This window comes from Zingiber officinale, chromosome 7B (assembly GCF_018446385.1).
Source record: "Zingiber officinale cultivar Zhangliang chromosome 7B, Zo_v1.1, whole genome shotgun sequence".
Taxonomy (NCBI): domain Eukaryota; kingdom Viridiplantae; phylum Streptophyta; class Magnoliopsida; order Zingiberales; family Zingiberaceae; genus Zingiber; species Zingiber officinale.
The window spans coordinates 44,319,388-44,346,712 of record NC_055999.1 but is presented as its reverse complement, the minus strand read 5'-3'; positions in this window follow the sequence as shown (position 1 = coordinate 44,346,712).

Below are 27,325 nucleotides of genomic sequence, written 5' to 3'. Positions count from 1 at the left end.
GAAACTCTAAAAAATATATAGCACATAGCTTTACAAGCTCTAGGAGTTAATAGCGGAGTATTCTCTCACAGATGAAAGATAAACACTGAAACATTGAGATTAAATGCAAATAAACAACTAATTTTTACTTACTCAGGTTCGACTTGTGCATCGAGTCACATGAGCAATCAGACAATTTGCATGAAAGGAATGACAACACGGGAAAATAAAGAAGGGGGCCATAGGTCCAGTTGATGTATATCCCCTAGCCAGAAGAGGTGCCCCTCCAGCCATTAATATTTTCCTTTTACAAACCTATCAATCAAAAGAGAAGATTAGCATAACAATCTGAAGAAAGGTGAATTTCTAATTAACTTCATGTTTAAACATTTTAATCTATACTTAATAAACAATGCAAGTGAAGTTACATCCATATTCCATTACATCATTACTAATGCAATCTGATTCTGCAAATCTAGGAGCTAACTATAGACACTTCATAGGACACAACTTCACAAGCTATTCAATTTAGAAAATACTGACTGAGATATTAACATCAAGTCAACAAACATAACAGTTATAATCTCCATTATCATAAGATGACCAAAGACTTTTAATTTCTTGAAAAGTATACAAATGTAAGTCAGAGCAATACCCCACATTCTTCATCACGATCAATTTCAGCATATCTTTGAGCAAGGGCACTAATATCACTCTGTATGTTGTCAGTTCCATGAGAAGCATCATTCATTTCTTGTTTCAATTGTTCAATTTGCTTGTTGTAATCTTCCAAAGAATAGATTGTCGCATTAACTATAGTTAACACCTTATCATCCATAACTTCAATAATATGCATGCACTGCTTTTGTTCTCCTTCAGTCAATGGCCTACATTTTACTGCCACCTACACAAAGCAACTAGAATGTCGCATTATAGTAACTCTTTTGAAAAATTATCAAAGCTCATATAGAACGTGGCATTTTACTGCCACCTAATAAAGCTCATATAGATTTCTACCAAACTAAAAAGGCTCAGATCTGATAACAACTGCATGTAACTTAACTTATGGTTTTAGAAGGATTAAAGCTTTCATAATAGTTGAAGGAAACACTAGGGAATAATAAAACACAATGGAAGAAAATCAACTTGCTAACAAAGATGCAAGTTTCTAATTTTTGCCTTTAAAGTCTGAGTGATAGTTGAAGGTCGCTCACCAAATTTTGGCAGATGGGTAACTTCATAAATAGGTCATAGTTGCCTGATCACCTGAACATCCAGATATGCATCATAGTTAAAGCACCAAACTGATAGATCGTTGCTGGATGTTGTTAATCACAAAGCATTAAATAGGCACTCACTCGAAGTTAATCAGCTCATGGACTAAGAGGGTAATTTATCTAACCTGAAACTCAAAGAAAGGCAGTGCCCAATTTCTTGGTGATGGTTCACCATGTGCTTATTGATAAAACGACTACAGAAAACATCTTTGCAGCTCAAACACAACCAATTTTCAGCAGGATGATGACACCTGAAATTTCCTTTAACACAACCAGTTAACTAAATGATGTTTCGGAGATGTTATAACGAGAAGGTGATGGAGTTTAGACATAGTGAACCATTTGAATCGAGGAAGGGCCTTACAAAACCTCTAAAATCGTTAGGGTTTATCTCCTACCTTGATTCATCTTGATCTCCAAATACATGGAACCATAGTATGATAATTTGTTGTCAAAAAAAGAAACTTGAATTAGATATTCAGATATTCATAAGTTGATGAAGAGGCAAACCTAGACAGGAGAAACTGGAAGAGGAATTTAGGATAGGTAGTAGCACAACGATGACAGGTGGTCACAAGTTGTTAGAGCCTCGACCCAGTGGGATTCGGCAACAAATAACTGTTCCTCATCCACCTTGAGCTAAGGTTCAGAAATACACCAATCACAAGGATCAACCGGGTACTAGCACAATGGATCCAAAGATAAGAAGGCAAACATAAGGATCACTTACTGTTCTCGCCGACGAGCTGTCCTCCACCGCCATGGTGTCTTGATTCGAAGAAGGGAAAACCGAAATGGCTGAGGGTTCTCTCAATGCCAAGATGTAGTCTGATTATTATCAAGCTAGGAAAATTTTCGTGCCTCGTTCCTTCCTCTTCGCAGATGGTGCTGGGGCGCCTTTACTGAGATAGGGCTTGAAGGGAGGGCCTTTGCCATTGATGGGCGTCTTTGCTGATGGGCCTCGAAGAGGGGCTGCTGATAGGGCTCGAAGAGGGTGGAGGTACCTCTAACACTGATGGTGCTCGAAGGGGGAGGGGACAACACCTCTGCCATTGATGGTGCTCGAAGAGAGGGAGGGAGGGAGATGGTGCTCGGAGGGGGAGCGTCTCTGCTGATAGGGCTCGAAGAGAGGGAGGGGACGCCACCTCTACCGCTAATGGTGCTCGAAGGGGGAGGGGCAGCTCCTTTGTCGCTGGCGAGGGACGGCGTTCCACGAACAGAGGGGCAAAGGGATGGGGCGAAGAGAGGAAAGGGGGTAGGGATTTTTTTTTTTGACGAAGGGGAAGAGACGCACACGGGGCTACTTAAAAAAATAGGATTTTACAATAGTTTATTTGCAGCGAGCTGCGAATAATACGCTGTTAAAAGTAATTTTAATTGGGTATAATAATTATTAACAACGCGCTCCGTGTGTTGTTAATATTAAGTTTTAACAGCGCACTTTGCACGTCGTAGAAAAGTTTATTAACAGCGTACTTTTTATGTACGCCGTCATTTATATAAATATTATACTATTCACAACACACATAATTAGGCGCGCCGTAAAAACTATTATTAACGACGCGCTTTAACTGCACGCCGTTGATGATGTGCTGCGGAAAGTCACTTTTGTTGTAGTGGTACTTGAGTCATATAGTATTTATGGCAAAGACTGAAGAGCCCGAATTTGAGTTTGAAGACAAGTATGAGTTAGAGTCCGACAATGAGTCTAAGAGAAGCCACGAATCCACATCTATTTCTGAAGGACTCGATGAGGTAACTTTCAATTCAAAGTCTGAAATGTTGAAAGTAATTAAATGCTTGTTTAAAAAATTAACAAAATCCGAGGAACAAAATAACTTACTGCTTAAGGAAATTGACCACCTTGAGGAGCAAGTTAGCTTGAATCACTCGACTAACCAAGTTCAAGTTGGAACTTCAACTCAAGTTGCAAAACTTGAGGAAGAAAAATCCAACCTGAAAGGTCAAGTGGAGCGACTCAAGAAGATGTTGGAAAAGTTCAACTTGGGATTCAAATGTCTAAACATGATGCTTAAGTCTCAACGAGCCGTATACAACAAATCTGGACTCGGATACAAACCAAATACAACCAATAAATCATACTTATCTTTGCTTAGTCAAAATGGTAGAACTCAAGTCCAAGCATGAGTCCCTAAATATATTTAACTAAACAAATTGAACCAAATCAGTACTGGGTTCTTAAGTGTCAGATTCATATCTTAGATAGACCATATCTAAGCTATGACTCAGGGGGAGCAAATAAAAAAATTGTTCACCCTACTTGATTGATTAAATATGCATGCTTAAGTTTAGATTTACTTTTCTGCTTAACTTAGAATGGTTAGTTAAAAAGATTTACCAAACCCTAATAACATAGCATTAGAATGGATTAGAATGATAGTATGCCAAGGAAACTTTGTTGAATGAATGTCTAGGCTGAATCATATGTGTTCTACCTGGTGCACTAGGCCTAGTGGATCTGGCCGAATCTACCCCAGTCAAACATGAGCTAGTTAGACCAAAACATAGTATTAAGTTCTTTAGGAGGGTCATTTTTGGGAAGTTATCTCAGATGTGTTTATTCTAATAATGTCCGTTGTGACTCACCACAGTTTAGAGACTTATCCATAAACTCCTTCTTGATGAACTCAAAGCTAAGTTTGAATCTAACAAGAGTTAAATAACCTTTTCAAAAATTCTTAATAATTCAAGCTAATTTAATATAAACTTAACCTTAAGTAATGAAACAAAATTAACTAAGAAAATTAATAATTAATTAAATTTATAACTATCAATCAATTAATTTTTAAATTAATAAATTACCTTTTAATCAAAATTAATTTAATAAATTACTTTAATCCATAAGTAAATTTGATTGAATATATGGCACTATTTTCTTTATTCCTTGTACTTGCTGAAGGGAATAGAACTTAAATGCTAAACAAGTATTGATCATTATTAAATCATACCTGTCTTCTTGTATATATAATCACAATTTCATGAATACCTCCTTTATAAGATGAAATCCGAATGAACACTTCCCCATAAAAAAGGTCCATAATAATGGAGATCTAGAGATTAGACATGTAACCGAACATCATAATTAAACTGAGCTAAATAATAGGTTGGGCAGGATAATGACGTCGAGAGGAATAATCAAGCCGGAAAGAATAATGAGACCTTTGTAACTCGAGCGACATAATAAAGCCATGAGAAATTTGTCAGAGCAGTCTAAATAATGTTCACGCGAGAACATACTCGCTTATTGTAACACCCCTAGAAAGCCTAGATAAAGTAAGGGCAATGAGAGTACGAATGTAATGAAAAGAATGTGTAGATAGTCTACGTTGAATGTTACGATGGGAAGGATTTAGATGATTATGAAAGAAAATAAAGTTGAGAATATAAATCATCTATGCATGATTTATAATGTATGGAATTAATGTAGACAAAAGGAAGAAATATGAATACATGTATGAAATATTTATGCATAATGCATAATAGGGTAATATATGAATTATTATGTACAAAAGAAAATAAAATGTTAGAAGAGAGATTGAACCTTGGATCTCTTGTAAGGAACATGTATAGGATACCAAAGGGGATAGGAGAATTATTGATAAGGAGAGAAAGGACTAAGTAGTTAAGAATAAGAAAGGATTCTTTTTACTTAAAAGAAAAGGAAGTAAAAAAGAAGTAAAAATATGCATAACCAAGTTTTGATCCTTGGTTCTCTTGTGGATGCATGCATGTGTTAACCAAGTGGGATAGAAGAGGATATTGTAAGAGGAGAGATAGAAAATTTTATTAAAGGAGAGAAAAGAGAGAAATTAGGGGAAAGAAAAGAGAGAACTCAAAAGGCATCTCTCTAGAATATTCTTGTCATTTAAGGGGAGAAATGAATAGGGAGGATGAATCAAGTCAAGTTTCCTCCCCTCATCTTAGTATAAATAGGCATGGAGGGGGGACTTCAACTTCATCCTCAACCCACTCATCCTCCTCTCCTCCCTTTGTGCCGAGACCCACTCTCCCCTCTCTTTTCTTCTTGTTGCCGAGCAACACAAGAGGAAGAACACCTTCTTCCTCCTCACTCTCCCCCTCTTTTCTTTCTTATTGTTGCCGAGCAACACAAGAGGAAGAGAAGCCTCTTCTTCCTCCTCCTCTCCACCAAAAGACCTAGCCACTCCTCTCCTCCATTGGTGCCGAGCAAAGCAAGCAAGGAAGAAAGGTCCAAGCAAGTTCTCAACTCTAGGAAACTTAAGCGAAGAAGGTAAGCTTCCCCTCACCTGTGGTACAAGGCTTTTATGTGATTTTCGATTTATAAGGATTAGAAAACCTAGGAAAGAATTTAAGAAAATTCGGCTAAAGAAAAGGTTTTCAAATCTAGGATGATTTAAACAAGACCTCATTTCATGATAAGATTTTCTATGCTATGTAGAAGGATTCCTTTCCATGATTTTATATTGATATGATGTATGATCAGAGGAGTATCTAACCTTAGGATTTCAACCAAAAATATTTTAAAGAGGTGAGTAAGATTATTGTCTAACCGAACTAGTACAAGGTTCCTTCTATGAAATGCTAAGAAAATGAAATTATGTTATATGCCATGATATGTGATAGCATAGGAAATGCTATACATAATGTTATGTAATATGCCATGATATGTGATAGCATAGGAAATGCTAAACATAAAGAAGAGAAAATGAAATTATGTTATATGCCATGATATGTGATAGCATAGGAAATGCTAAACATAATGAGGAGAAAATGAAATTATGTTATATGCCATGATATGTGATAGCATAGGAAATGCTATACATAATGTTATGTAATATGCCATGATATGTGATAGCATAGGAAATGCTAAACATAATGAGGAGAAAATGAAATTATATTATATGCCATGATATGTGATAGCATAGGAAATGCTATACATAATGTTATGTAATATGTCATGATATGTGATAGCATAAGGAAATGCTATACAAAATGAAGAAATGAAATTATGTTATGTATATGCCATGATATGTGTTAGCATAGGAAATGCTATACATAATGAGAAAAGAATGAAATTTATATTATGTAAATGTCATGATATGTGATAGCATAGGAAATGCTATACATAATGAAAAGAAATGAAAAATGAAATGCATGAAAGATTGTTAGGGATATGATATGATAGTTATGCATGATAAATTATTTTTGTATGGTTTGTACCAAGGGTGGGCTCCGTAAACGCCCCGGGGTCGACTCGGGCCTCGTCAGTAATGGGCTTCTGAATGCCCTAGGTCGATGGAGTAAGACTCGGACCTAGTATGTATGTATGGTAGGGTTCAAGACTTGCTACCTTGGACCTACTTAAGAAGCGCGCGCATTATGTATGTGGTACAAACCGGGATCCCCTATAATGATGAGATTAATTTCAAGTACTTATAAGTATAAGCTTTCAAATTCATGATGCATTGCCTATATATGTGCTTGAATTATCTGATGATTAGATATAATGTCATGATATGAATATGATACCCTTGTATGTCGTATGCTTATGATACTACGCATGATATTAATATACGATGATTTTCGGTTTTAGTGAGTAGGAAAGGAACTTACTGAGCCATGAGTGCTCACAGCTTACTTTTCTTGTACCGCAGATAAAGAAGCTGGATGAGCTAGAGGAGCAACAGGAGGAGCAGATAGTGATGTGTGTGGTGGTGGCTCGGCAAAGAACGATCCGGACAAATTAATATGATTAGTTATAAGTTCAATATATGCACATTTGAACAAATCAGAATATGTGATATTATGCTTAATAAATTAAATTCTTAAAGTTTTATTCTTCCGCTGTTATAACTAAAGCATGTACGTAAGTAGTATAAGAACGTAGCGCCGCCTTTGGTTGGGTAAGAAGGGTGGGCGTTACAGGTGGTATCAGAGCGAAGTTTTGCCAGCTCACTACACACACATCAAGCTCCTTCCTGTCGCTCCAAGTAAGTACAGTTGCATAATTTATTTGTATGCAAAAATAGTATGATACTCTAGGATGCATGAATGGTAGCCTAGGAAGGATACCTTAAGCTATACCCTAGAGAATGGTGCATGATGATAAGTAGGATGCATGAATGGTAGCCTAGATACAAGAACCTTAGGCTATAACATAAGAGGAATAATGAATCTTTAAAATCTTGTAGAAATGAACTATATCCCGTTCGAATACGATCCCGAGGATATAGAATATTTTGGTGAATACCTCGAGTTCACGGATGAACCCGATATGCTGAAATTGTTATTCTAAGTTCGGGGATGAACTTTCAATAAGTAGGGGAGTTTGTAACACCCCTAGAAAGCCTAGATAAAGTAAGGGCAATGAGAGTACGAATGTAATGAAAAGAATGTGTAGATAGTCTACGTTGAATGTTACGATGGGAAGGATTTAGATGATTATGAAAGAAAATAAAGTTGAGAATATAAATCATCTATGCATGATTTATAATGTATGGAATTAATGTAGACAAAAGGAAGAAATATGAATACATGTATGAAATATTTATGCATAATGCATAATAGGGTAATATATGAATTATTATGTACAAAAGAAAATAAAATGTTAGAAGAGAGATTGAACCTTGGATCTCTTGTAAGGAACATGTATAGGATACCAAAGGGGATAGGAGAATTATTGATAAGGAGAGAAAGGACTAAGTAGTTAAGAATAAGAAAGGATTCTTTTTACTTAAAAGAAAAGGAAGTAAAAAGAAGTAAAAATATGCATAACCAAGTTTTGATCCTTGGTTCTCTTGTGGATGCATGCATGTGTTAACCAAGTGGGATAGAAGAGGATATTGTAAGAGGAGAGATAGAAAATTTTATTAAAGGAGAGAAAAGAGAGAAATTAAGGGAAAGAAAAGAGAGAACTCAAAAGGCATCTCTCTAGAATATTCTTGTCATTTAAGGAGAAATGAATAGGAGGATGAATCAAGTCAAGTTTCCTCCCCTCATCTTAGTATAAATAGGCATGGAGGGGGGACTTCAACTTCATCCTCAACCCACTCATCCTCCTCTCCTCCCTTTGTGCCGAGACCCACTCTCCCCTCTCTTTTCTTCTTGTTGCCGAGCAACACAAGAGGAAGAACACCTTCTTCCTCCTCACTCTCCCCCTCTTTTCTTTCTTATTGTTGCCGAGCAACACAAGAGGAAGAGAAGCCTCTTCTTCCTCCTCCTCTCCACCAAAAGACCTAGCCACTCCTCTCCTCCATTGGTGCCGAGCAAAGCAAGCAAGGAAGAAAGGTCCAAGCAAGTTCTCAACTCTAGGAAACTTAAGCGAAGAAGGTAAGCTTCCCCTCACCTGTGGTACAAGGCTTTTATGTGATTTTCGATTTATAAGGATTAGAAAACCTAGGAAAGAATTTAAGAAAATTCGGCTAAAGAAAAGGTTTTCAAATCTAGGATGATTTAAACAAGACCTCATTTCATGATAAGATTTTCTATGCTATGTAGAAGGATTCCTTTCCATGATTTTATATTGATATGATGTATGATCAGAGGAGTATCTAACCTTAGGATTTCAACCAAAAATATTTTAAAGAGGTGAGTAAGATTATTGTCTAACCGAACTAGTACAAGGTTCCTTCTATGAAATGCTAAGAAAATGAAATTATGTTATATGCCATGATATGTGATAGCATAGGAAATGCTATACATAATGTTATGTAATATGCCATGATATGTGATAGCATAGGAAATGCTAAACATAAAGAAGAGAAAATGAAATTATGTTATATGCCATGATATGTGATAGCATAGGAAATGCTAAACATAATGAGGAGAAAATGAAATTATGTTATATGCCATGATATGTGATAGCATAGGAAATGCTCTAAATAATGTTATGTAATATGCCATGATATGTGATAGCATAGGAAATGCTAAACATAATGAGGAGAAAATGAAATTATATTATATGCCATGATATGTGATAGCATAGGAAATGCTATACATAATGTTATGTAATATGTCATGATATGTGATAGCATAAGGAAATGCTATACAAAATGAAGAAATGAAATTATGTTATGTATATGCCATGATATGTGTTAGCATAGGAAATGCTATACATAATGAGAAAAGAATGAAATTTATATTATGTAAATGCCATGATATGTGATAGCATAGGAAATGCTATACATAATGAAAAGAAATGAAAAATGAAATGCATGAAAGATTGTTAGGGATATGATATGATAGTTATGCATGATAAATTATTTTTGTATGGTTTGTACCAAGGGTGGTCTCCGTAAACGCCCCGGGGTTGATGGAATAAGACTCGGGCCTCGTCAGTAATGGGCTTCTGAATGCCCTAGGTCGATGGAGTAAGACTCGGACCTAGTATGTATGTATGGTAGGGTTCAAGACTTGCTACCTTGGACCTACTTAAGAAGCGCGCGCATTATGTATGTGGTACAAACCGGGATCCCCTATAATGATGAGATTAATTTCAAGTACTTATAAGTATAAGCTTTCAAATTCATGATGCATTGCCTATATATGTGCTTGAATTATCTGATGATTAGATATAATGTCATGATATGAATATGATACCCTTGTATGTCGTATGCTTATGATACTACGCATGATATTAATATACGATGATTTTCGGTTTTAGTGAGTAGGAAAGGAACTTACTGAGCCATGAGTGCTCACAGCTTACTTTTCTTGTACCGCAGATAAAGAAGTTGGATGAGCTAGAGGAGCAATAGGAGGAGCAGATAGTGATGTGTGTGGTGGTGGCTCGGCAAAGAACGATCCGGACAAATTAATATGATTAGTTATAAGTTCAATATATGCACATTTGAACAAATCAGAATATGTGATATTATGCTTAATAAATTAAATTCTTAAAGTTTTTTTCTTCCGCTGTTATAGTAAAACATGTACGTAAGTAGTATAAGAACGTAGCGCCGCCTTTGGTTGGGTAAGAAGGGTGGTCGTTACACTTATAACCCGTCTGGAGGCTCGGGCATCTAGAATATATAGATATGAGATCATGCTTGCTTATAACCCGACCTACTGAATGGGAGTCTGGAATATATAGATGTGAGAGCATACTCACTTATAACTCAGCCTACTACACAAGAGTCTGGAATATTGCATGAGAGCATGTCACTTATAACACGCTTAAAAGCTCGAGAATCTAGAACTTGGTGCAAGAGTATGCTCGCTTATAACCCACCTAGAGGCTCGGGAGTCTGGAACTTGGCGCAAGAGCATGCTTGCTTATAACTCACTCGGAGGCTTGGGAATCTAGAACTTGGTGTGAGAGCACACTCCCTTATAACCCATCCAGAGGCTCGGGAGTTTGGAACTTATGGACGCGAGAGCATGCTCGCTTATAACCCACCGAGAGGCTCGCGAGTCTCGGACTTGGTGCGAGAGCATTCTCTCTTATAACCTGCTCGGAGGCTCGGGAGTCTGAAACTTGGCTCGAAAGCATGCTCACTTATAACCTGTCCGGAGGCTCGGGAGTCTGGGACTTAGTGTGAGAGCATGCTATCTTATAATCGGCCTAAAAGCTTGGGACTTTGGGACTTGGAATAAGCCTTCTATTATAATTTTGTCTCATCCTCTAGCCATAGGCCACCGTCATTGTCTTCATCATATAGTTGCCTTCGATCAGACTCCACACCCATTTCGATCGAGACAACTGCTTCACCACTATAGACTAGGTTAAAAGGAATTATACCTATTACCTCTTGTAGAGTTGTGCGATATGCCCATAGTACACTAGGAAGTCCCTCAACTTGGCTTCCTCCAACATGATCTAGTTTCATTTTAAGATCTTTGATAATTTCTCTATTAGTAACCTTCGCCTAGCCATTCCTCTATGGATAAGCCACAAATGTAAAGGCCTACAAGATACCACAGCTTTAGCACCATTCTCAAATTTTTTTACCATAGAATTATCTTCCATTATTTGAAATGAGTTTATGTGGAATTGTGAACTGGCAAACAATGGGTTGCCAGAGGAATTTGGTGATCACCTACTCAGTTATTTTAGCCAGTGACTCAACCTCCACCCACTTAGAAAAATAGTCCACCACTACTAGCAAGAACTTTTTTTGAGCATGTGTCATAGGAAAGAGTCATACGATATCCATGTCCCACTAATCAAATGGGTATGAAATAATTGAGGTCTTTAATAACTCTGTAGGATCGTATGGGATATTCTGGTGTTTTTGACATTATAAGCAAGTGGTTACCAATTGGGCAGCGTAAGCTTGCAGGGTGAGCAAAAAATACTCTGCCAATAATATCTTCCGAGTGAGTGATCGGCTACTTGCATGGGTTCCACAAGAACATTGATATACCTCTTTTAAAATATATTGTACATCGTACAGTCCAATGCGCATAAGTAAAGGACGGGAAAAAGTCTGTTTATAGAGATTATCCTTTATTAATGTAAACCGGTTGACTCTCTTCGTGATCATACATGCTTGTTCCTGGTTGGCTGGAAAACTACCTTGTTGAAGAAATATGATCAGTGGTGCTCACCAATTACTTTGTAACTCCAGGTCAGCCTATCTCTCAATGTGAGCTACTAGTAGCTCTTGTTCCATCGGCTTGTCCAGGATCCATGGAACTATACAGAAGGTCAATTTGGCTAGTTTAATTTGGCTGAGCAGCTGGACCTCATTGCCTGTGAATCCATATAACGGAGTCATCATGAGCTAGAGCTCGCCTTCGTCGATCTACAGCTACTCGAATGTCTGTTTGAAGATGATGTTAACCAAACTATCTATATTGAAAAAGGTGCAATAAATGTTATCATTTGCTATAACAGCCTTAATTAAAAGCATCATCATGGGATATTTTGACCTCTTCCAAATCTTTAGGCATGAAGCTTATTTCAGGTCCCTAGGCCTTCTATTAACTATAACTGACTGTATGGATATCCAATTAACGGGTGTATGACTTCCTCACTCAATTGGAGTCTCCGTCGGTCAGAGCTCCAATGATCATATCAATATTCCCTCGGGCAGCGTTATTGTGGTCTCCTCTTACCGCGTCAGGGGGTACTCCTGTTGGACCCAGGCAGGAGCCTGGGCCTGGTCTCCTTGTAGTTAGGGCATTCTTTAACACTGTTCAGCACCTGGTAGTCTCTTCATGGTAGTCCATTTGGACGCTGATAATGATGACAATTGGGCGACGGTGAGCACCAGTGGAATCCTTGGTTGGTTGCCTGGCGATTCCCCAGATTATAACAATCCTGGATATCATGGGTATCCGATCGGTGATATGTGCAAAACTTTCATGGAGCCCATCTAGGGGACTCAGGATATCTTACCCACTTAGCCTCCACATGTTGTACGGTGTGGGGTCGCGGTTCTTGATGTTGAGGCTGAGGCCCCACCTGAGGTCCTTTATGTGGAAGAGATGGTGGCGCTCGGCGCTCGGGAGCTGAGATCAGTGCGGGTGTGGCGACTTCCTTCTTCCGGGTGGACTATGCCTCTTCGACATTGTATACTCAGTCGCTCGGCCTAGTAGATGGTCAAAATCTCTAGGGGGGCCTCCTAATCAGTGAGCGAAAGAAATCGTTGTCTGCAAGCCCTTGAGAAAAGGCACTCATAAGAATTTTTAAGGTGGCCAAGGGGACATCCATGGCCACTTGATTGAATTTCTTAATGTAAGCCCTGAGCATCCCATTGGGCTCTTGTTTGTGCGAGAAGAGGCTCAAGGGGGGTTTGTAGTAATGGAGGCTATTGGCGAAATGATGAAGGAAAGCCTTGTGAAAATCCTTAAAACAACAGATGGATTCGGCCGACAATCGCGTGAACCACCTCTTTGCCAAGCCAAAGAATGTAGTGAGGATCACTTGGCACTTCATATCCTCCGTGTATTAGTGAAGGAGGGCAGTGTTCTCAAACTTGAGGAGGTGATCTTCGGGGTTAGTTGATCCTCCATATTCCCCTATTGTCAGAGGTTGATAGTGTTTTGGTAGTTTATCTCCCAATATCTCCTGGGAGAATGACATGCTTACGCGCTTAGGAGAGTCATTGACTCTCGGGGATTTTTCCTTGTGCATATCCCGCACAGGCGCATCCCCAATAGATGATGCTTAGAGCCTTTTCTCTCGGCCCATTTCCTCGAGTGGAGTGTGGAATAGTTCCTAGTGGCGTGATATCGGGGATGGCGACACTGGCTGTAGGTTGACCGGTTGGATGAGTGTGGAGGAACTGGCTAAATTCTAGTCAGGCTTTCTACTCGAGTCCTTTCAATATGAGGACCCATCCTAGATGTAATTAGATTATGCGGCAACGTTCTAGCAACAACTGCTTACTATTTGATCTTGTCTACAAACTAGAGAGATGACGCATTGGGTAGGTAGCTACGTTGCTGACTACATGAAGACTTTGAATTAGAGAAAAATGGGCTTATTCTTCCTCTCTACACACACCAAAGAGAGCAGACAGGATGTCATCATCAAAAACCAAGGGAGGGGTCCCTAGCGTAGGCTCTCTGATGCTTAAGTTAGTATGCTGGTCGAGCAGAAATAAAAATAGTATATGAGTCTCCTTGAGAAGCATAATTGAGAGTAACTTAATGTGATTTTACTTACCTCACCAATAGAAAAGACCCCTCCTTTATATATTACCTCTCATAACCTCGGTAATCATGAGGTGACAGAGAATGTTGGGTGTCAGGTTGTCGAGTAAGGGAATATATATATTCTAGGAGGCATATAGTCATCGTCTAAGGAATCTTCCGTTACTTGTGTGCACCTCTTTTGTAACTTACTCCATTAATGAGGTGATTGAAGGAATATATTGCCATAAGCTAACGACTAATGGGAATTGTAATCACCTTCGAAGAAGGTTCTAGTGAATTCTCTTATTACAATAGAGGAATATTCTATGACAAAATGGTTGTTATTATGATAGGTTGTTGTGATTCTCTAACAATATTGTCTACTGAACGTATCTCGAGTGGATCTTTGAACCAGCTGACTGTATAGCCGTCTCTCCCTTAAGCCACTTGGTATGTACTAAGCGGTGTTGAAGATCTGCTCTGGAAGTATTCTAAAGCTAAGTCCTCTAGGTCTGGTCGGTTTTATAGCTGACCGTCCATATACCAGGTTGATAACCTGAGATCTGGAAGTTCGACTGAGTTTATAAGGAGGGTTGCTTTACACTTATCTTCTGGACGTATAAGAGATGGGCCTACTGAGTTGTATAAATCTGACCAGAGTTATTACCAATCAACAATACATTGGTGGATTGTCATGTGAGAAAACTCATCGGGTTGACCTGTTATACGCTGAAATACTTATACTGTGTGGAAAGCTAGGTCTCCTTACTTCGGCTGGCCCTAGAACTAGTCGGCTCTGTGGTAGGTTTTACATCCCTTAAACTCGGTCGGCTATCGAATGATCGGATATATAATAGATGTCTTAATATAGGAATTGAGCACTAGATCCCCTAGGTTTGACCGAATCATGTGTCGATCGTCCACATACTAAAGGCCTTAGCATTAAGCGAAGAGCAAAGTCCTATAAAAATGATATGCTGACTGTCATCTCCCTTGAACTCTGATTGTCATGTCAACTTAACTTTAACTATTACATCATATCTAGACCCATTTATAATATCATGTATCACTAATCATGCATCATGAGGTGTTTCCACAATGAGGTCTGAGATTCGAATCTCGACAAAGCCGAGGTAAATACCTCCCTTATGTACTAGTCACTATTCCAAAGACTAGTAGTCGTCCGTGATTTACCTCCTCCGTATTGACCTTGGGACAAATTGACGGGGACACTAAAAGCAAATGTATTCATCTTTTATCATAATGAGCACCTCGTGAGCATCCAACAAAGAACACTGACCACAATAATACACGATGCAGTACTGGTATAGAAGAAGAATATCAAATCATATAGGACCTCCAAAATGAAAACTAAGAACGCAACAATACAATAATCACCATGCACCATGTGGAAGACTTCAGAACCATGCATATGGCAGCAAAGTCAAACTTAAAGAAAAAGAATCATTAACACTAAAATAATCAATGCCTACAAAGGTCCTTTCTGTATCTCCAAGTATACTTAAACATCAAATTGCAAACAGAAATCAGAAATAGTGATGACAGCTTGTGAGATTAATGCATCCACCTGAACTTTTGTTAATAAAGATCAGCGTTATGAAATAATAATGTATCAACTCCTAGTGAAAAGTTGCTATCAAAATCAAGAACCGAAGAATATTCACTGCCTGAAGAGTAAAATACATCTTTGACATATCATTCATGGATGACAACATCAAATGACATGATTCAAATGTTACTCATGTGAGATCCACAAAAGATTCAAGTACGTGGAGGTGGCCGAATGGCACGAACAGTATGTCCACACCTCCATCTGCTGTAAAATATCTCAACTTAGATATGCAATCACATTCATCTATGGACAACTATCCATTACCAGCAAAAAAGAATGTGGGATGACTTAAATACTATTGGGACTAATACAACCTTACCATGGAGGGTTATTGGCAACTTCAACTCAATCTCATCACCCATGACAAGCAAAGAGGACTTGCAGTAACCAAATATCCAATCACAAATTTCAAGGACTTTGTGATTGTCACGTCCCGGGAGTATAGTTTTCGGTATCTCATTCGGTAACAATCTAATATAAAGAAATCCTAAGAACCATCTAAATACAATAATCAAGAAATTTATCAAAAAAAATATATATATATATATATATCATTTTTACGTAGACAACAAAACTATACAAGTAAGACGACACATGAAATAAAAACATAAATACAACAAAATAAAATTAAAAGCAAACTAGGAATTAGCACGTCGAGATTTATGAGCAACTCTATGTAAAGTCAGGACCAACTATAATATCAAAAGGATCTCGGTTCCTGCAAAACTAGAGGACAAGGAATGCAGAAAGTAAGCCAAATAGCTAAGTGAGTAATCAAGAAAGATGTGCTTGAGTTTAATCTTGTTTAAGAAGTCAAAAAAGTAAAGTAAATCACAATCTTTTATTACAAATTTAAGTTATTCTTAAAGTTCTTCATTTATACATAAATATATACGTATAATCATCTTCAGTTATCATCATCTATAATCATGTAATATTTTTATATTAGAATTTAGAATCTTCACTTTATCATCATTTGTTATCATCAATTAAAATCAATTCTTCAGTCTTATTATTTAATCAATCGGTATACAAGTCATTTATGGTAATATTAATATGTATATCAATGGTTTAAATCTGATAAATCAACTAAAAAGTAAATCATTAGAGCTAATATTAATATAGTGTAATGGCATATGTATAGGTTAAAAGCCTCCTTAGAGTATAATACTGTTGCATATGACATCTGACGTACGGGCTATCAACCCTCACTGGTGGAAGACATAATAAATACTGATTGAGGGCTACATCACGCCACCACACCTTCGGTGTACCGTGAGGTACTCTGGACCACGGACTGCCACACTACCACAATAACATATGGTGGTTCAGTACTCCAATATAAAGCTCTGGTATAAAGATAGACTCATAGTTTTTAATTGTTAATATTCTTTATATACTATCTTTATTATTTCACTTTAAGGATTTTATTTTATCCATTTATCATAATTATTCTCTTTTCATATCAAAGGATAACATTTTCATATGAAGTCTGTTAATTTATCATCATAGGGTTCACAGATAAAAAGACTCATAATGATATTACCAAAGACTCATAATGTTCATATTGTTGGGATCTTAGATGGCTAGAGGGGGGTGAATAGCCTCTTAAAAAACTTAGACAGAGAGTTCTACACAAAAACTAGTTAGCACAGCGGAAGTGGAAAACTAAAACGAAGGAAGAAAAACACACACACAGCAGACACAAAGATATACGAGGTTCGGGGATAACTTGCCCCTACTCCTCGGCGTGTCCGTAAGGTGGACGACTCCTTGATCTTCGGCAGATCGCACCCCGGATAACTTCCAGCTAAAGATATCTCCTTCTCGGTGGAGCAACCTCTCAACAGAGTCTCAAGGAAGATTTAAATTAAAGCACGAGACTTACAGAAACTCGGTGGCAAAGGAGAATAGAAATGCTTACAACCACGCGAGTATCAGTAGCAGAAAACAGAGATCGCAGTTCACCCGAGAGCTCAAGAACTTCGCACAACAGCACAGACTTTTTTTTCAAGCTTTCTTCGTTGTATTGTTCTTGTTCCCCTCTCGCTGTTTTTACTGCTTCTCAAATCTGATCTCTGCTGTAACAGATCTGGTCAAAACTGCGCAAATCAGCTCCCTCCTTACCTGGTTCTCTGAACTCACACCAATGATATCACAGTCATCACTGGCGTCTTCTGAGCTCGAACCAATCCCCAGGAGTCAAGCAGATCGCAGCCCAATCGCAATCAGAAACCCAGTGAACGTTGATGCCTCAAATGCATCTGTTGCAGCAAATCACAGTGTAAAGAGCACTTGTCTTCTTCTCTTAATGAAGCTCAATTTGAATTCAACCATGAGAATGTGACCTGCAACCTGCAAGCTCAAAAGACTCACAGCAGATGGTTAAAAACAGATGGTGAAGACAAATACGGCAATCAGAAAAAGTACATGCAAAATAAACAATACCGTGGATCGGTCTGCAGACCGATCCATGCTTTCTGGATCATCGCTGATCGGTCTGCGGACCGATCAGGCACTAATCTGATCGGTCCCCAGACCGATCAGATGGCGCTGTTTCCAAATACGCGCAGCTTCTGATCGGTCTGCGGACCGATCAGGCATTAATCTGATCGGTCCCGAGACCGATCAGATAGCGTTCTTCCCAAACGCTTACAGCCTCCTGATCGGTCTCCAGACCGATCAGTAACATCACTTCTGATCGGTCTGCAGACCGATCAGTAAATGTTCAGTAGCCACTGATCAATTCCTGATCGGTCGGCAGACCGATCAGGTGTCAAGGTTTCACTGGATCGGTCTGTCGACCGATCCAGCTTCTCGACTCAGTCCGGGTCGAGCCCTCTCTGACCTAGTCCGGAAAATGAGCTCCCTAGCCCTTTCCGACTTTATCTGGTCCTAGAGAACGAGCTACCGAACCCTCTCTGACTCCGCATGCCAAGTTTCCTTCTTTGACTTTTCAGCACCAGATGTCCGATCACCCTTGATCCATCTGGATTTTCCCTTGCCCGGCTTCACTCACCAGGACTTGCACCTAGCTTCACTCACTAGGGTTTTCACCTGGCTTCACTCACCAGGACTTGCACCTAGCTTCACTCACTAGGGTTTTCACCTGGCTTCACTCACCAGGACTTTCCAACTGCTTCAATCAGGTCAACCTAGTCAACCTGGATTAGTAATTAATCTGAGTTAATTATCTGATACAAACTTAAATCAGTGTCAACAGCAAAACAACATCCAGGTCAGACTGTATCAACACATATTATGGTTACAATTAACCCTAAGATCACTAGCAATGGGTTTATAATATGATCATCAACTGTAAATCATCAAATATATAAAAATCACACATGTGATACTCCCCATGTCACTATCAATCACAAATACTCAAAAATATCCCATCAAATCAAATTCCCTCTACTAGATCATCAGACCATATATATTACAATATTTGATTTCACAATATTTATCAATCTCAAATCATCTTTAATATCAATCAAACCTGATAGCTTCCCTCACAATGATAGAGAAAAAGGAAGACATCTAACTTTTAACACCCATTATCAATAAATTTCAAGATATCCACCATGGTTCAATATTGCATGTGTATAGTTACTATACCACTACAGAGATTATATCTAGTGGGAAACTTTATTGTCATATACTTTTAGTGAGACCGACCAGTCATGTGCCTACAAATCCAACTTCTAGTGACAAATTCTCGTCATTGGGTATTATCAGCTATAGAGCGATATCACTATTACGAAGACGAAAGTGCATGGCTACGTTATCAGTAATAAAAATATTGATCCTACAGAGATTGGAAACTCTCAAAGACTCACACCTTAAATTAGCTAAACTAACGAATTTTTGAAGAGGTGTTTTTGCACAAAAGTAAGTATAAATGCAAAGTAAAGTAAACTAAAGATAAAAGTGAGGAAGTCTTGTTTAGTGAAATGTTTTAGGGATTTTAGTTTCAAAATGATGGGACTTAATGTGCCTAGATTTATCCGTTTCCTATCATCAATTCTCATACTTGTAGGAAGCCTAATCGAAGTACCAACACTAATCTGCAGCTATGTGTCGCAGTACTTTCCCTATAGTCATCCAATCGCTAAATGAAAATATTAATCTAGGAAGTCTGGTTAAGAGGGTATCCCCATCACTAGGACTCCTCGATCATACATCCCTAAATCAAACAAATCACTTATAAGCACGAGATTAAGGAAAACCCATTAAGTGCAATTATGATCTCCTTTGTGGGGAATTGCCCCCTTTATCAAGATCTACCCCCTAGATGTCTGGTTGAGAGGGTATCCTTATCACTAGGATCCCTCGGTCATACAATCTAGAGATCAATCTATACTAAGTCAATAATCCACCACATCCATCAAAGCTAACATGTTCATTAAGCAAAATTTCACACATTCACATTAGATTTAACAAGAACAAGCAATAAGAACATCACTTAAATATAACATTGGCATAGTCCAAGAGTTTACATCAAATCCTCATTACAATTACTCCATAATCCCTATAATGAGAAATCTACTCTATAATAAGAAGGAAATTGAATCCGAAGATAAAGATAGCAAGCCTCAACATTCAAATCAAGAGAGAAGTGAAGAAGAGACTTAGCGAATGCCAATGAGTGATCTCTAAAGCAATCCTTGCTAATGGAGGGATGGAGAGCTGGATTCCGGACTTGGATCGTCGATTCGAGACTTCTAGGGCACCAGATCTGAGCTTGGATCGTCTTCTCCAAAAGGGAAAAACTTCCTTCCCTCAAAGAGAGAAGAAATCTCCTTTAAATACGCAGGCATGGCCCCAGCCATGGGCCATGCCCAAGAGGCATGTCTAGAGCTTGTTGGCTGTTGGAAGAAAGCGCACGGTCATATATGCTCCACACAACCTACACTGAGTTTAGCTGGGGTAATGAGGCATGACCATGCCAAAAGGCATGACCCTACTCTAATTGCAATCCGTTGAAGAACACACATATGTAGATCTTCATGGGTTGAGTTGAATTCAACAATAGAGAACTTACATGGTCGTGCTCTTGTTGAGCTCGGGTGTATTGACACGACTGTGCCAGGAGGCATTACCCTGCTCTGTTCTTTTCTCTGCAAGCTACTCCTTTTTATGTTTCTACTCCGTTTCCACTCCAAAAGTGTTCCTATCATAACTAAATATACAAGAGTAACTCTTCGAACAAAAAGAGTAATTATATTGAAATAATGATAAAAGGAAGTGCAAATGTGTAAGACATACTCGAGATAAATCTATGAATGTACGATAAAATATGCATAAATGTGTATGTAAACTATATATATCACACCCCCAGACTTAAATATTTGCTTATTCTCAAGTAAAAACCCACAATTAAGATACAAATGTTCAGGTTGTTCAATGTAATTCTTAATGAATGGACCCTTCTCTATCGATTGGTTTCATTTGTAAGCATGATCGTAGAATACTATGGGTTTAGCCTAAAGTTAAGTTCTCATGCATAGTGTAGTAAGTGACTTATGCTCTTCAAGTTTCAATTCCTAATCTTAGTCAAGTTGACATCAAGTTGAGTTCCTCGTCTTCCCAGCGATAGGCACTTACCTACTACATGCTTGGTGCATCCTTCTTAATCTACCCAAGGTCTCAAAGGCGTGCTCAAAATCAAGAGAAACATAGCATTTATTTTTCTAGTAACCTAACTTGGTCTCAAAGGAGTAACTTGCTAGTTTCTAGTTGTGAAACTATTTTTTATATTCCTTATTCACATATTTTTTTCTTCACCAAGTCATTGCATTGTGTAATACTTAAGATTTATTCAACTTTTTTTTAAGGGATATCTTGATTTTTCCAAGCAAGCTTTAATGAATCAAACAACATCCAGTAACCAAGATGAAGTTTAAGAAATCACTATAAGAGACTAAGTACTTAACAAACTCAATGAATCATGACTATTTTTATGTTTATCAACTATTCAAAACATAAGCTAAGTGGAGTGAGCAACTCAACATCAAACTAATACCCAAAAGTATTCACAATAATTCTTTGCTCATTTAATGCTACTAGGGATAGAAATAGGGAATTCATTAAAAATACTGGAACAAGTCTTACAACATATACATCAAGATATAAACGTGCTGTGATTTTTGCTCTAAGACAAGTCAGCAAGTAAAGTGAAGAATGATCTAACTCTATTGCCACAAAAGTTGCACACAAGAATGCAACAAAACTAGAACCAAATTACAACAAATGAAAAACTAAACTGAGATAAGCAAAAGTGGAGAAAAAGAAAGTAAAAGTGCAGAAAAAGGAAACTATGTACAACTATGTGCACTCCCAGAGACTTAAACTTTTTTATCATCTCGATGAAATCAAAATGGAGGAGGAAAATACTCTGATGGAGGGGAGAAATAATCCGATGGTGGGGGATAGTCTGATGGGCAACGGTAAGGATTACGGCTGCGACGGCGGGGAATGATGAGGACGAGGAGGGAATGGAAGCAATCTAAGCATGGTACTAATAAGCTCATGATACTGATAGATTGTGGACACCTACTATCTAGTAATCTCTATGGAGCGCCTGAATTCCTCCATTCTCCTTTAGTCATTATTATAATTTCCAATAAAAACTGCCACTTGATCCTAAAAATCCTTTGCATACTGAAAATGATCCCGCACCACTTGAAATTGATCATCACTCAGTTTGAAGTGGTCCTCTAACAATCATTGTTAGGCACTATGCTTCTCATGAAGCGAGTCCAAGGAGGAGTGGAAATTAAAAAATCAAACCTAGAGGGACCTGTGCCGTAGGTGAAAGAATGTCGACCCGACTCCAAATGGAAGGGTGACTCTATGTCTCTAGATGATGAGGGCTCAAGATGAACTACCAGAGTAGGAGCACCCTCAAGAACTGTATCTACAATAACTGAATTGGTTGAAAGGTGAATTATGGTGCGATCAGGATTAGGAAGAGGGAGTGGAAATCCATCCCTCCTCGGGAAGGCAAAGTCATTCTCATCCCGAATGATCATTTTCATAGCAAGGCATATGTCAACATCGATCTTCATATTACTATGAGCGACATCTAAACCATACGGTTCATAACCTAAATCCAAGGAAATGTTTGCTATCAAATCGCCAAAAACTATTGGTCTTGAGGAAGCCTTCCCAGACTTCACAAGTGTTTGTAAGAAATAAAACCTTGAGTCGAAATCAACTTTATTGAGCATGGCCCAAAACAAGTAAAGCTCCACCTTCTGCACCACTCCATCACTTTCTCCTTTACCGAAGATAGTTTTACTCATCACCCAGCGAAGGTATCGGGAGATAGGAGTTTACATATTAGAAGCTTTAGATCAGGAAGGGTCATAGGGTTCATTTAAACCTATGAGTGAACTCCAAAAGAAATTACTAGTAAAATTATAAGCAAACGTGTGAGGTCCCTCATTGGGTAGTCCAAAACAATTATTAAAGTCATATAAGGTCCATTTAAAGTCTTGGTTCATTAGTCTGAAACTAATCTTACTATCGTAGTCTTCATCAGATGAAAAATTGGTCTCTATAGAACTTAAAAATTCTAAGACAAGGTGGGGATATGTAGGATTATGTGAATATATCATTTCATTCCAATCCATGGTGCTTATTAGCCAATCTATGTTGTCCCTGATCCCTAAGGCTTCCATGGTGTCTATATCTATATAACAAGTGCAAACAAGTTTATGAGTATAAGATTTTCAAATCTAGACTTTTGTTCATTATTTTTGAAAATAACATCATACTCGTTTTCATTACCTTCATCGTGTTCCACTTGTTTCCCTTTTCTTTTGGAAGTCGCTTATCCTTTCCCCTTGTCTCTTCTTGAATCATCCCCTCTGCTTGAGCCACCGGTTCCCCACCTAATTCTTTTCAAAATATTAGACATGATAAAGCAAATATGGGAGGAGTGCTTATTAGTTTAAGGAAAAGATCTAAGAAGGAGAATTGAGAGGAAGAAGAGAGATCTAGATGTGTGCAGTGAATTAGAAGAAGAGAAGACTATGGAAAGAGGTGTTGGCTAGGAGAACTTTCAGTTTTGGGAAAGAGGTTGTGAAGATTTAGAGAGGAAGAGATCTTGAGAAGGTTGGAAGGTTTATTCTTTGGAGATGGAGAAAAGAAAGAAGCTTGGAGAAGAAGGTATTAAAGAAGAAGAGGGGAGGTGTGGGGGCGTGTACGCCTCCCACAGCCATGTCTTAAAGACACGGGCTGAACGGAGTATGGCTCGGCATCTAGGGCACAACTGTGTCTGTGAGGCATGACTATATCAAATTCCTATTTCATTATTTCACATGGGAAGTGTCAAATGACACGACCTGACCTTGTTCACCTCGGCCACCTCTACATGGTCATGTTAAAAGACATAGCTAGACTAGGATTAGTGTCTGGTGGCCCCACACAGCCGTGTCGAAAGACACGACCACACCCTTGTTCCTCTCGGTAGACTTCACACAGTCGTGCCAATTAGGCACGACCTAAGCTTGTTCATCTAGGCCTGGGTCACACGGTCGTGTCCAAATGACACAGCCAGGGTGTGCATGATTTATTGAAATTTTACCTCTTTATTAGTCGCCAAAATGACTTCACGCCTAAGGTAAGTACGTGGTATTTTCATGGAAGCCCCTACAAACCTAAGAAAGGACACAAACAAAAACAAAAATCAATATTTGCATAGAGAAATAAGAAAAAATGAACTAAACTAAAGAACTCCTTGGGTTGTTTCCCAAGAAGTGCTTGTTTAAGGTCTTTAGCTTGACCTCATATAAGCTCCCTTTAGAGCTAGGTATCAGAGGAATGGATTTCTCCTCCGATTGTGGATGCTTTAGCTGCTTCCTTCATCCAAACTGTTGTCGGACAAAGGTACTTTTCATTTTGAATGGAAGGTCTTCTCTCATTATTCGTCAAGCTTAATTCTATGTCTGACGACCTCACATGTGGATGAAACATCCACTCATCAGTGTGATACTCTTCAAGTGTTCTACAAATCATTCAATAGAAGAGCAACATGGTTAGTAGAATTAGATAAATAGAAAGTAAGCCTTTCCTCACCAATAACTAGGTCTAACTTATGATTTTTCACGTCAATTATGGCTCAGGCTGTAGCAAGGAAGGACCTTCCAAGAATTATTTAGATTTTAAGGTCCTCCTCCATGTCAAGTACCATAAAATTAGTGAACACAATGTTGGGTTTTTTGGGCCGCGAAAACCCCGAAACCCCCGCCACCGGATCCGTCAGAAGAAAAATAAAAACAAAATACTAGTATGAGTTTCTAAAGTCTAGATCTACACTAGATAAGAGCGTTACCCTTGATGCGATGCCCTTCGCTATCCCGCTAGTCCAACGGTTTGCCGGATATCAAGATTGTCAAAGTAGACAACCCTCTAGAAGTATCCACACGAACAAAATTAGGTGGAGGGGACCAAACAAAGGTGTGCTAGCACCTAGGGTGTTCGGCCAAGAGAGGAGAGGGAGAGCTTGAGGGAGAAGATGATAGAATGAGCCTTGAATGAAAAAAAATTGAATTCCATTCCTTTTGAGTGGCCGGCCACACCAAGTGTAACTCCTCTCATTAATGTGGCCGGCCACATTAAAGCAAAGGAGAAGATGTAACTTCCATTAGGTGGCACAATCATGTGTTAACTATGATGATGTGGCACATCATCATTGGCCACTTAATGCCAAGCCACAAATGATGTGGCATAAAGTCAAGTCAAACTTGACTCTTCCTCTTCCTCTCAAGTCAAGTCAAATTTGACTTAATCTCTCTCATGGTTGATCTAATCCAACCATTTAATTCAAGCCAATTTAATATAATGAATCTAATTCATTTAATTAAATTGATTCAACGAGTCATAATCTAAATTAGACTCATTGAACACATGAATTAACTTGAGTCTAACTCAATTAGCCTAATTAGGATTACTCTTAATCCAATTTGATTCATCACATGAATCTAATCCTCTTGGTTCATCATATGAACCTAATCTCCATCTAATTGTCCTTTGTGTGTGACCCTATAGGTTCTTGTAATATTGGAAATGCCCCTAAACCCATTTAGAAGCATAAGTAATGAGCGGTATCTAGCAACACATCATTACTACCCAAGTTACAAGAATGTTGAGATCCAACATCACCTTGTGACTACTAATTGTGACTCCTCACAATATATGACAAATGTTCTTCTATCCTAGACATCTAGATTGATCAATGTGAGGCATAGACCGTGTCATCCTCTGACCAATCTAAATCTTGAACTCCAAGTAGACTCACTAAATCAAATGAGCTCAATATCTCATATTGACTCATTTGGGCATGGTCATGCACTTCGTGGTCTCACTCTATCAAGAATATCGATGTCGCTCCCGTCATATAGGAGGGATAGATCCCATCTACATCACTCACATCCCTCTGCATAATTCGTTACATACCCAGTAATCGCCTTTATAGTCCACCCAGTTACGGGTGACATTTGACGAAACCAAAGTACATAACTCCTTATATAGGGATCCATGGTGACTTCAGGTCCAAGGACTAGTAGTCATACTAATAGCCACATGAGAAAGTATATGACACTCATATAACGATCCATGATACTTTCTCATGGCGGGTCATTCAGTATAAATTCTCCAATGCATACCCATGTGTCAACTTGATATCTCTATATCCATGACTTGTGAGATCAAGTCATCGAGTTGACCTACATGCTAGTCTTATTGCATTATCATTGTCCCTGAATGTTAATACTCGACTAGGAATGATTAAGAGTAGTGTTCCCTATATCATCTCACTATCGGTTCAACTAACCGATTGATATAGGTGAGAACCTTCTACTCAAGGACGCTATTATACTTAGTTTATTTGGCACCAATACAAGTAAGTATAATAACCAAAAATCAATGCCTTTATTTATATAAGAATATGATACAACAAGTCCATAATACAATCATCAAATGATTGGCTCTAGGGCTCTAACTAACACAGAAAACTTCTGCTCACCTCTATCGGCACATCTTCAATTATCCCCATTGGATATCTACATGATGATCAACTAATTGTAGTACAATGGTAGCGAGTTTAATGTATTTAAGGCATAACTTATTACAAATTGAGTAAGGCATGAGGCTAACACTTGCCCCCGAATCATAAAAAGTTTTTTCAATTAAATTAGTCACTATTTTGCAAGGGATAGAGAAACTTCCTGGATCTTTGAGCTTTGGAGGTATGGCGTCTAGTAACAAGGCGCTACTCTCCTCTATCAATGCTACTGTTTCGTAGCCTCTCTTCCTTCTCTTTATTAACATTATTTCTTTAAGAAATTCTCAAATTTAGGCATTTCTTACAGTGCATCGATGAGTGATACCTCAATGCACAATTCTTTAACTTTCTCCAAGAATTTGCCAAACTCTTAATCTCTTTTTAAGTTGGCCAATCTTTATCGGAATGGAACTGCTTGTGTTTGAACAATAGGCAGAGAAGACTCTTCAACCTTTGCAGTACTCTCCTCCTCTACTTTTGTGCCTTCATCATTAAGTAGAGAAGGAGAGAGATGTCCATTATTTTGAGTTCCATGACTTTGAGCAGTCACTTGGGGATCTCCCAAGGTTCTTTCGTACTTAGTTCAATCCTGTTACAATTCTCAATAGGGTTTACATCTGTTCTCCCTAGAGTACTCTTGCAGTAGATGAGGTTATCTGAGCAATTTTGCTATCCTGGAGTTTTTGATGTTTCTCCATATTGTCTATCCTTTGACTCATTTGCTTGAATTCATTCCTCATCTCCTTTTGCTTAGTAAGAATTTCCTCAAGCATCTTTTCTATC